The following is an 11,706-nucleotide window of genomic DNA, read 5'->3' as shown; positions in this document are numbered from 1 at the left end:
CAGACCTCCCAGGTAGAAACAGACCTCCCAACCAGAAACACAGACCTCCCAACCAGAAACTGAAGGGCCTGTCCCACTTACGTGTCTTTTTATAACCATATAACAATTACAGCTCGGAAACAGGCCATCTCGTCCCTTCTAGTCCGTGCCGAACACTTACACTCACCTAGTCCCATCTACCTGCACTCAGACCATAAACCCTCCATTCCTTTCCCGTCCATATACCTGTTCAATTTATTTTTAAATGATAAAATCCAACCTGCCTCCACCACTTCCACTGGAAGCTCATTCCATGCAGCTACCACTCTCTGAGTAAAGAAGTTCCCCCTCATGTTACCCCTAAACCTTTGTCCCTTAATTCTCAAATCATGTCCTGTTGTTTGAATCTTCCCTACGCTCATAGGTCACTGAAAATGTTCGATATGTTGAAAATTCAGCGGGGACCAGAACGACGTTATGACTCTTTGGGCGACTAAGGAGACAACTCACGCCCGTACAGATGACACCCTGGCAACATGTCGCGGGGTGAAGCCTGTACGGTCTTGAGTAGTCGACCAAAGAGTAGTACCTTGTTCTGGTCGCCACTGGATTTTCAACATGTTGAACATTTTCGGCAACCTGCAACCACCAAGTACGGGTGCCGGCAAGTCACCGAAAGAGTCGTGTAAGTGGGACAGGCCCTTGAGACCACCCAACCAGAAACTTAGACCTCCCACACCAGAAACATGGATCCCGCAACCACAACCTTGGAACCCTAACCAGTACCTTATATCCTCTAAACAGAACCCTAGATCTCTTAACCAGAACCCTAGGCCCACTCACCACAATCCTAGAACCCCACTCTAACCAGAACAGCAGACCACCTAACCAGAACCATAGATATCTCAACCAGAACTCGAGATCTCATAACTAGAACCTACACCAGTACCCTCAATTCCTCCAAACACAACCCTATAACCCTAACCAGAACAATAGATCAACCAACCCAAAACTATGGATCTCCTAACCAGGTCCATGGATTCTCTTACCAGAATTCTAGATCCTCTACCCACAACCCTAGAACCCTAACCAGTACTCTGGATACCACCAACCAGTACTCTAGATACCCACAGCCAGAACCATTGAACTCATAACCAAAACCTTAGAATCCTACACCAGTACCATAGATCCCTTAACCAGAACCATAGATCCCATAACCATGGATCCCATCACCATGGATCCCATCACCATAGATCCCATCACCATAGATCCCTTAACCAGAACCATGGATCCCATAACCATAGATCCCATCACCATGGATCCCATAACCATAGATCCCATCACCATAGATCCCAGAACCATGGATCCCATAACCATAGATCCCATCACCATGGATCCCAGAACCATGGATCCCATCACCATAGATCCCTTAACCAGAACCATGGATCCCATAACCATAGATCCCATCACCATGGATCCCATAACCATAGATCCCATCACCATAGATCCCAGAACCATGGATCCCATAACCATAGATCCCATCACCATGGATCCCATCACCATGGATCCCATCACCATGGATCCCATAAACAGAACCATGGATCCCAGAACATTCTTCTTCTTCTTGCGTATGGCGTGCAGAGCCTAATGTTGTTGGACAACTTGTTCTATTTGATCTTATTTCATTACGCACACCGGGTTGATTGCATTCTTCGAAACAGGGCGGACCCCGTGAAGGTTGCAATCTCCCCATCCCACGCCATCACCAGAACCGTAAAACTCTAACTAGAACCCACGAATCCTCAACCTTACCCACCGCCTGGAACCCGTACCCGCACCCGAGTGAGTCACCATCCAATGGCTGGTTGTGTATGTGTGTTGATGTTGTCACTACAGTGGATTGATGCCTTTGCTTTAAGGGTTGGTCTGTATACACTTGTTGCCCGTGAATTTGAACCAGATGTGCATGCGTCTGCTGATGTGCGTACATGTGTGTGTGCCTGTGCACGTGTGTGTGTGTGTGCGTGACTGCCTGTATGTGTGTCAGTGATTGTGTGCGTAGAGTGGTGAGTGTTTGGCTGTGTGTTTGTCTGTATATATATATATATATATATATATATGTATGTGTGTGTGTGTGTGTATATATATATATATATATGTGTGTGTGTGTGTGTGTGTGTGGCTGGCTGTATAATTTGTGTTTGTGTCTATCTGTGTGTAGAAAAGACACAAAGTGCTGGAGTAACTCAGCGGGTCAGGCAGCGTCTCTGGAGAACCCTTCAGACTTCTGCGTACTGTGTGCATGTGTCTGTCCATGCGTAAGTCCCTCTGGTTCTGTGTGTGTGTGTGTGTGTGTGTTTGTGCAAATGTCCATGTGAGTGTGTGTATGCATATGTCTGTGTGCGTGTGTGCATATGTCTATATATATATATATATATGATTGTGTGGATATGTGTGTATGAGTGTGTGTGTATGGGGGGTGTGTATGAGTGTGTGTGTATGGGGTGTGTGTATGAGTGTGTGCATATGGGTGTGTGTGTGTGTGAGTATGTGTAAGGCGAGTGCGTGTGTGTATGTGTGTACATGAGTATGTGTGTGTGTATGAATGTGTGAGAGTATGTGTGTATGGGTGTGTATGTGCGCGTGTAAGGTGAGTGCGTATATGGATGTGTGTGCGTGTGTGTGTGTGAGTATGTGTGTGTGTAAGGTGAATGCGTGTATGGATTTATGTGTGTGTGTGTATGAGTGTGTGTGTGAGAGAGTATGTGTGTATGGTTGTGTATGTGTGCGTGTAAGGTGAATGCGTGTATGGATGTGTGTGTGTATATGAGTGAGTGTATGTGAGAGTATGGGTGTGTATGTGTTCCTGTAAGGTGAATGCATGTATGGATGTGTGTGTGTGTATATGAGTGAGTGGATGTGAGAGTATGGGGTGTGTGTGTCCCTGTAAGGTGAATGCATGTATGGATGTGTGTGTGTATATTAGTGTGTGTGTGTCTAAGTGTGCGTGTAGGGTGTGTGTATGGATGTGTGTGTGTGTATACCTGCCTCCCCCCGCTCCTGTGTGCGTCCCTACACTGTACCCGCTCCCTCACCCCCGCCCCCCCCTCTGTCCCCACCCCCCCACCCCTGCCCCAGCCACGTGCCATGACCAGTGCCCGCTGCCACCTCTCCGTGACTCTGATTGCAGCATGTTTTGTGTTGGAGGCGTGCCATTCTGCTCTGGACACCCTCTCTCCTCCCTTCAAACCGTCTTCGGATCCTTACTCTTCTTTTTTTGGATGTGCCAAAACCTTGGAAATAGTGCAAAACGTGAGCTGCGTGTTTGTTTAAAAATGACTTAAATATTTATTTGACCTCTGCTGCCGTCTCCAATCAATCAATCAATCAATCGATCAATCGATCAAAGACTGTTGTCATTCAAAAATACACCAGCAAATGCAAGTCTGAACGAAATTTCGTTGCATCTGGCTCACCGTGCAACATAAAATGACAAAAGGATAAAAGAGATACAAAGATAACATGGATAAAAAGATAAAATAGATAATAGTGGCGACACATTACATGGAATTCAAGAGTCTGATGGCTCGGGGGAAGATGCTGTTGCAAAACCTGGCCATTCTGCTCCTTATGCTGCGATACTGCTTATAGAAACTTACAAAATTCTTAAGGGGTTGGACAGTGCTAGATGCAGGAAGATTGTTCCCGATGTTGGGGAAGTCCAGAACAAAGGGCCACACACACAGTTTAAGGATAAAGGGGAAATATTTTAGGACCGAGATGAGAAAAACATTTTCTTTCACACACAGAGAGTGGTGAATCTGTGGAATTCTCTGCCACAGAAGGTAGTTGAGGCCACAGTTCATTTGGCTATATTTAAGAGGGATTTAGATGTGGCCCTTGTGGCTAAAGGGATCAGGGGGTATGGAGAGAAGGCAGGTACAGGATACCGAGTTGGATGATCAGCCATGATCATCCAACTTTTCACACACAGAGAGTGGTGAATCTCTGGAACTCTCTGCCACAGAGGGTAGTTGAGGCCACAGTTCATTGGCTATATTTAAGAGGGAGATAGATGTGGCCCTTGTGGCTAAGGGGTTCAGGGGGTATGGAGAGAAGGCAGGTATGGGATACTGAGTTGGATGATCAGCCATCATCATATTGAATGGCGGTGCAGGCTCGAAGGGCCGAATGGCCTACTCCTGCACCTAATTTCTATGTTTCTATATTGAATGGCGGTGCAGGCTCGAAGGGCCGAATGGCCAACTCCTGCATCTATTTTCTATGTTTTCTATAGCTCTTGTTGCGTGCTATCACTTCAGCGGAGAGACTCTACATGATTACAATCGAGCCTGCACCTAGACACTCTGTCTCTCTCTCCCCACATCCGCTTCCTGACCAGCTGAGTCATGTGCTGCCATGTGTTCTAAGCTATTGGGGACAGCTCTGCCGTTTACAGCAGGTGCCGCCACCCTGTGGAGACACAGGGAACAGCGAGCACGGTGGCGCAGCAGCAGACCAGAGACCCAGGTGCTATCCTGACTACGGGTGCTGCCTGTTCGGAGTTTGCATGTTCTCCCCGTGGCCACGTGGGTTTTCTCTGGAGACGAGGAAACATTTAATTCAGCGGGTGAGGCAGCATCTCTGGAGAGAAGGAACGGGTGACGTTTCGGGTCGAGACCCTTCTTCAGACTGATGTCAGGGGAGAGGGCGGGACACAGATAGAATGTAGTCGGAGACAGTAAGACTGGTGGGAGAACTGGGAAGGGGGAGGGGATGGAGAGAGAAAGCAAGGGCTACCTGAAGTTAGAGAAGTCAACGTTCATACCGCTGGGGTGTAAACTACCCAAGCGAAATATGAGGTGCTGCTCCTCCTCCAATTTGCGCTGGGCCACACTCTGGCAATGGAGGAGGCCCAGGACAGAAAGGTCAGATTGGGAATGGGAGGGGGAGTTGAAGTGCTGAGCCACCGGGAGATCGGGTAGGTTAAGACGGACTGAGCGGAGGTGTTCGGCGAAACGATCGCCAAGCCTGCCCTTGGTCTCGCCGATGTAGAGATATTCACACCTGGAAGAGTGGATACTGTAGGTGAGGTTGCAGGAGGTGCAAGTGAACCTCTGCCTCACCTGGAAAGACTGTTCAGATCCTTGGATGGAATCGAGGGGGGAGGTAAAGGGACAGGTGTTGCATCTCCTGCGGTTGCAGGGGAAAAAGTACTTGGGGAGAGGGGGTGGTGGGTTTGGGTGGGAAGGGACGAGTTGACCAGGTAGTTTCGGGAGGGAACGGTCTCTGCGGAAAGCAGAACGAGGGGGAGATGGGACGATGTGGCCAGCGGTGGGATCCCATTGGAGGTGGCAAAAATGTTGGAGGATTATATGGTGTAGGCGACGGTAGATGGGGTGGAAGGTGAGGACAAGGGGGACTCGGTCCTTGTTACGAATGGGGGGAGGGGGAGTGAGAGCGGAGCTGCGGGATATCGAGGAGACCTTAGTGAGAGCCTCATCTATAATGGAAGATGGGGAACCCCCATTGCCTAAAGGATGAGGACATCTCCGATGTCATGTTTAAACGTCGCATCCATAAACTAAACTGAACTGCGAACTATATTGAAACAAAAGGTACATTGATTGAAGAATTCAAACGTTGTCCATGAAACATTAGAATCGTCTGAGCAAATTGAACTCATCTGAGATCATTGTCGGTCAATCAAAGAAAATTTAACAGAAAGCCTTTCAAGAAATCGTTATCAAACCATCAGATCCACTTGAGTTAGTTGGGTCATCGTCATGTTCAATAGACAATAGACAATAGGTGCAGGAGTAGGCCATTCGGCCCTTTGAGCCAGCACCGCCATTCAATGTGATCATGGCTGATCATCCTCAATCAGTACCCCGTTCCTGCCTTCTCCCCATATCCCCTGACTCCGCTATCTTTAAGAGCCCTATCTAACTCTCTCTTGAAAGTATCCGCCCTGAGGCAGAGAATTCCACAGACTCACCACTCTCTGTGAGGAAATTTGTTTCCTTGTCTCTGTTCTAAATGGCTTACCCCTTATTCTTAAACTGTGTGTGGCCCCTGGTTCTGGACTCCCCCAACATCGGGAACATGTTTCCTGCCTCTAGCGTGTCCAAACCCATAATAATCTTATATGTTTCAAAGATGATATGTTCAAAGATGATGTGAAAGAAAAACACAAGAGCCTATTGTAAGCAGGAGGTAGAGAGAACGTTGAAGGCAGGCCAGAAGTTATCTAGTCGCAGAGAACGTGCGTCTGCCACACTGAGGCACGGCGGTGCAGCGGGTAGAGCTGCTGCCTCACAGCGCCAGAGACCCGCGTTCCATCCTGACCTCGGCTGCTGACGTCTAGCCTGTGCGGAGTTTGCACGTTCTCCTTGTGACCGAGTGGGTTTCCTCCGGGTGCTCCGGTTTCACCCCACAACATCCCAAAGACCTGCGGGTTTGCAGGTTGATCGGCCCGCCTGTAAATTGCCCCGAGTGTGTAGGGAAGTGGATGAGGAAGTGGGATAACACACAACTAGTGGTGTGGGAAGGAACTGCAGGTAGACACAAAAATGCTGGAGTAACTCAGCGGGACAGGCAGTATCTCTGGGGAGAAGGAATGGGGGATGTTTCGGGTCGAGACCCTTCCTTCAGACGCTTCTTCAGAACTAGTATAAATGGGTGATCAGCATGGACGCGGTGGTCCGAATGGCCTGTTTTTCACTCCATATCTCATATAACAATTACAGCACGGAAACAGGCCATCTTGGCCCTACAAGTCCATGCCGAACAACTTTTTTTCCCCTTAGTCCCACCTGCCCCTGCACTCATACCATAACCCTCCATTCCCTTCTCATCCATATGCCTATCCAATTTATTTTTAAATGATACCAATGAACCTGCCTCCACCACTTCCACTGGAAGCTCATTCCACACCGCTACCACTCTCTGAATAAAGAAGTTCCCCCTCATATTACCCTTAAACTTCTGTCCCTTAATTCTGAAGTCATGTCCTCTTGTTTGAATCTTCCCTATTCTCAAAGGGAAAAGCTTGTCCACATCAACTCTGTCTATCCCTCTCATCATTTTAAAGACCTCTATCAAGTCCCCCCTTAACCTTCTGCGCTCCAGAGAATAAAGCCCTAACTTATTCAACCTATCTCTGTAACTTCGTTGTTGAAACCCAGGCAACATTCTAGTAAATCTCCTCTGTACTCTCTCTATTTTGTTGACATCCTTCCTATAATTGGGCGACCAAAATTGTACACCATACTCCAGATTTGGCCTCACCAATGCCTTGTACAATTTTAACATTACATCCCAACTTCTATACTCACTAAATCTCTAAACTGTATCTCTAAACTAAATGCTAAAGCAAGTCAAACGCATCAATTTATAGACAACGGCAATGTGAGTTGCGTTGGGTCCCGTCCCCTCAACGTGCAGTTGCGGGGGAGGGCGGCCTGTGGCGTCACACACACACACTAACCCCCCCCCCCCCCCCCCCCCCCCTCCCACCACACACACAGGCAGGGGGTGGGGAGGGAGAGGATGGGAAACGGAGGGGAGGGGGGGGGAGGGAGGGAGGAGGGGGAGAGAGGAGGGGGTGGAGCGGGGTGAGTGGGGTCAGAGGGGGAGAGAGGAGGGGAGGAAAGGGGGCGAAGGAAGGCGGTTCTATGGATACTTTCAAGAGAGGGGGAAGGCAGGAACGGGCTACGGGGGATGATCAGCCATTGGCGGTGCTGGCTCTCTGGATACTTTCAAGAGAGAGTTAGATAGGGCTCTTAAAGATAGCGGGGTCAGGGGTCCGGGGGATTATGGGGAGAAGGCAGGAACGGGCTACTAATTGGGGATGATCAGCCATGATCACATTGAATGGCGGTGCTGGCTCGAAGGGCCGAATGGCCTCCTCCTGCACCTGTTGTCTATAAACGAAATCTCCCAGGTCCTACACTCATCCCCGGAGAACCTGGGCAAGAGAGACACCTACATCAGACTTCTATTCATAGACTACAGCTCCGTGTTAAACACCCTTATCCTATCCAAGCTCATCTCCAACCTCATGGACAACCTAGCAGGATGGATATTGAAGGTAGACACAAGGTCCTGGCGAAACTCAGCGGGTGTGGCAGCATCTATGGAGAGAAGGAATTGGCGACGTTTCGGCTCGTGACCCTTCTTCAGACTGATGTCTGAGATTGCAACCTTCACGTGGGTCCCACCCTGTTTCAACCAGGCGTGCACAAATGGAAGATCAAATAGAACAAGTTGTCTTACAACTTTAGGCTGTGCACGCCATACGCAAGAAGAAGTAGAAGACTGATGTCAGGGACAAGGAAAGAATATTGTCGGAGACAGTAACACTGGCGGGAGAACTGGGAAGGGGGAGGGGATGGAAGGAGAAAGAAAGGGCTACCTGAAGTTAGAGAAGTCAATAGTTTAAGGATAAGGGGGAAATCTTTTAGGACCGAATGAGGAAAACTTTTTTCACACAGAGAGTGGTGAATCTCTGGAATTCTCTGCCGCAGAAGGTAGTTGAGGCCAGTTCATTGGCTATATTTAAGAGAGAGTTAGATGTGGCCCTTGTGGCTAAAGGGATCAGGGGGTATGGAGAGAAGGCAGGAACAGGATACTGAGTTGGATGATCAGCCATGATCATATTGAATGGCGGTGCAGGCTCGAAGGGCCGAATGGCCTCTACTCCTGCACCTAATGTTTCTATGTTTCAACATTCATATCTTTGGTGTTCAAACTACCCAAGCGAAATATGAGGTGCTGTTCCCCCCAATTTGCGCTGGGCCTCACTCTGAGGAAACCCAGGACAGAAAGGTCAGATTGGGAATGGGAAGGGGAGTTGAAGGGGTGAGCCACCAGGAGATCAGGTGGGTTAAGACGGACTGAGTGGAGGTGTCCAGCGAAACGATCGCCGAGCATGCCCTTGGTCTCGCCGATGTAGAGATGTTGGCACCTGGAACAGCGGATGCATTAGATGAGGTTGCAGGAGGTGCAGGCCTCACCTGGAAAGACTGTTTGGGTCTTTGGATGGGGTCGGGGGGGGGGGGGGGGGGGGTAAAGGGACAGGTGTTGCATCTCCTGCGGGTCCTGCTAGTTTCACTGTGCATATCCCTTTGTTATCACCTCTTCCACAGCTAACAATGGACCATTACAGGCTCCAATTTCTTCTGTACATTTTCACACCTGTAGTTTCCCTCTCCCCTGTCTCTGAGTCTGAAGAAGGTTCTCGACCCGAAACGTCGCCTATTCCTTTTCTGCAGAGATGTTGACTGACTCGCTGAGTCACTCCAGCTTTGTCGCTTTATCTCGCCCCTCGACGCCATCCAAGGACCCAAGCAGTCTTTCCAGGTGCGGCAGAGGTTCACCTGCACCTCCTCCAACCTCATCTATTGCATCCGCTGCTCTAGGTGTCAGCTGCTCTATATCGGTGAGACCAAGCGCAGGCTTGGAGACCGCTTCGCCCAACACCTCCGCTCAGTTCGCAATAACCAACCTGATCTCCCGGTGGCTCAGCACTTCAACTCCCCCTCCCATTCCGAATCTGACCTTTCTGTCCTGTGCCTCCTCCATGGCCAGAGTGAGTCCCACCGTAAATTGGAGGAGCAGCACCTCGTATTTCGCTTGGGTAGTTTACACCCCAGCGGTATCAACATTGACTTCTCCAATTTCAGGTAGTCCCTGCTTTCTCCCTCCTTCCCCTCCCCTTCAGATTCAGATTCAATTTTAATTGTCATTGTCAGTGTACAGTACAGAGACAACGAAATGCATTTAGCATCTCCCTTGAAGAGCGACATAGCAAACGATTTGAATAAAAAAAATAATAAGCTGGCCGAGTCCGGAGCGGGGGGTGGAGCGGTGGTGGAGCGCTGCTGCTGCTGCGGGGGAAAATTCGGGGGGGCTACTGGGGGGGGGGGCACCGGGGGGGGGGGGGGACCGGGTGGGGGGTGGTGATTGGCAGTCACCGAGGTACGTTGTTGAGTAGAGCGACAGCCGCCAGGAAGAAACTGCTCCTCGACCTGCTGGTTCGGCTCAACGGAGAGACCTGTAGCGCCGCCCGGATGGTAGGAGGGTAAACAGTCCATGGTTGGGGTGAGAGCAGTCCTTGGCGATGCTGAGCGTCCTCCGCAGACAGCGCTTGCTTCCCAGCTGTCCCACATGCCCACCTCCTTCTTTCTTCTTCCCCCCCCCCCCCCCCCCCCCCCCCCACCCCCAGGTCAGTCACGTCAGTCTGAAGAAGGATCTCAGCCCAAAACTTCGCCTATTCCTTCGCTCCATAGCTGGAGTGACTCAGCGGGACAGGCAGCACCTCTGGAGAGAAGGAATGGGCGAGGTTTCGGGTCGAGACCCTTGTTTGGACGAGTCAGCTAAAATCACTGGCCCTGACCCTGCACAATGCTGGAGCGAACTCCTGGGCCAAACGCCAAGTACTTCTCAGAATGTCATGTTTTTGGAGAGAGGCTTATCTCACCCTCTGTGTGGTCAGTTTCCCCAGCATTTTTATCTACCCAGCAGTTTGTATCTCTCTTCATGGAACTTGGAATCAGAACTAATCTCTGCAACTGGATCCTCGATTTCCTGCCCAACAAAGGCCAAATCATTCTCTCCGACAATCCTCAACATTAATGTTCCGCTAGGAGTTTATTGAGTTTAGTTTATTGTCACGTGTACCGAGGTATAGAGAAAAGCTATTGTTGCGTGCTAACCAGTCAGCGGAAAGACAATACATAGAAACATAGAAATTAGGTGCAGGAGTAGGCCATTCGGCCCTTCGGGCCTGCACCGCCATTCAATATGATCATGGCTGATCATCCAAGTCAGTATCCCGTACCTGCCTTCTCTCCATACCCTCTGATCCCCTTGGCCACAAGGGCCACATCTAACTCCCTCTTAAATATAGCACGTGATTAAATACGTGATTACAATCGAGCCATTTACAGTGTACATATACGTGATAAAAGAAGATAGACACTAAAGGCTGGAGTAACTCAGTGGGTCAGACAGCATGAGAAAAGGGTGACATTTCAGGACGAGACCATTCTTCAATCTGAAGAAGTGCCTCGACCTGAAACGCCACCCATTGCTTCGCTCCAGAGATGCTCCCTGTCCCGCTGAGTTACTCCGGCTTTTTGTGTCTATCTACGGTTTCAACCAGCATCAATAGTTTCTTCCTACACATGATAAGGGAATAACGTTTAGTGCAAGGTAAAATCAGTAAACGCTTGAGAAAAAACATGTAAAAACATGAGGAAACACTTTTTCTCACAGAGAGTGGTGAGGCTGTGGAATTCTCTGCCTCAGAGGGCGGTGGTGGAGGCCGGTTCTCTGGATGCTTTCAAGAGAGAGCTAGATAGGGCTCTTAAAAATAGTGGATTCAGGGGATATGGGGAGAAGGCAGGAACGGGGTACTGATTGTGGATGATCAGCCATGATCACATTGAATGGCGGTGCTGGCTCGAAGGGCCAAATGGTCTACTCCTGACCCTATTGTCTATTGTCTAAAGTCTGATTAAAGATAGTCCGATGGTCTCCAATGAGGTAGAGAGTTCAGTTTATTGTCACGTGTACCGAGGTACAGTGAAAAGCTTTTGTTGCGTGCTAACGAGTCAGCGGAAAGACAATACATGATTACAATCGAGCCGTCCACAGTTTGGGAATGCAGGATAAAGGGAACAACATGATAAACATTTAGTGCAAGACAAAGTCCGGGAACGT

Source organism: Leucoraja erinacea, unplaced genomic scaffold, assembly GCF_028641065.1.
Source record: "Leucoraja erinacea ecotype New England unplaced genomic scaffold, Leri_hhj_1 Leri_518S, whole genome shotgun sequence".
NCBI lineage: Eukaryota > Metazoa > Chordata > Chondrichthyes > Rajiformes > Rajidae > Leucoraja > Leucoraja erinaceus.
The sequence above is the reverse complement of the archived record's forward strand: the minus strand, read 5'-3'. Positions refer to the sequence as shown.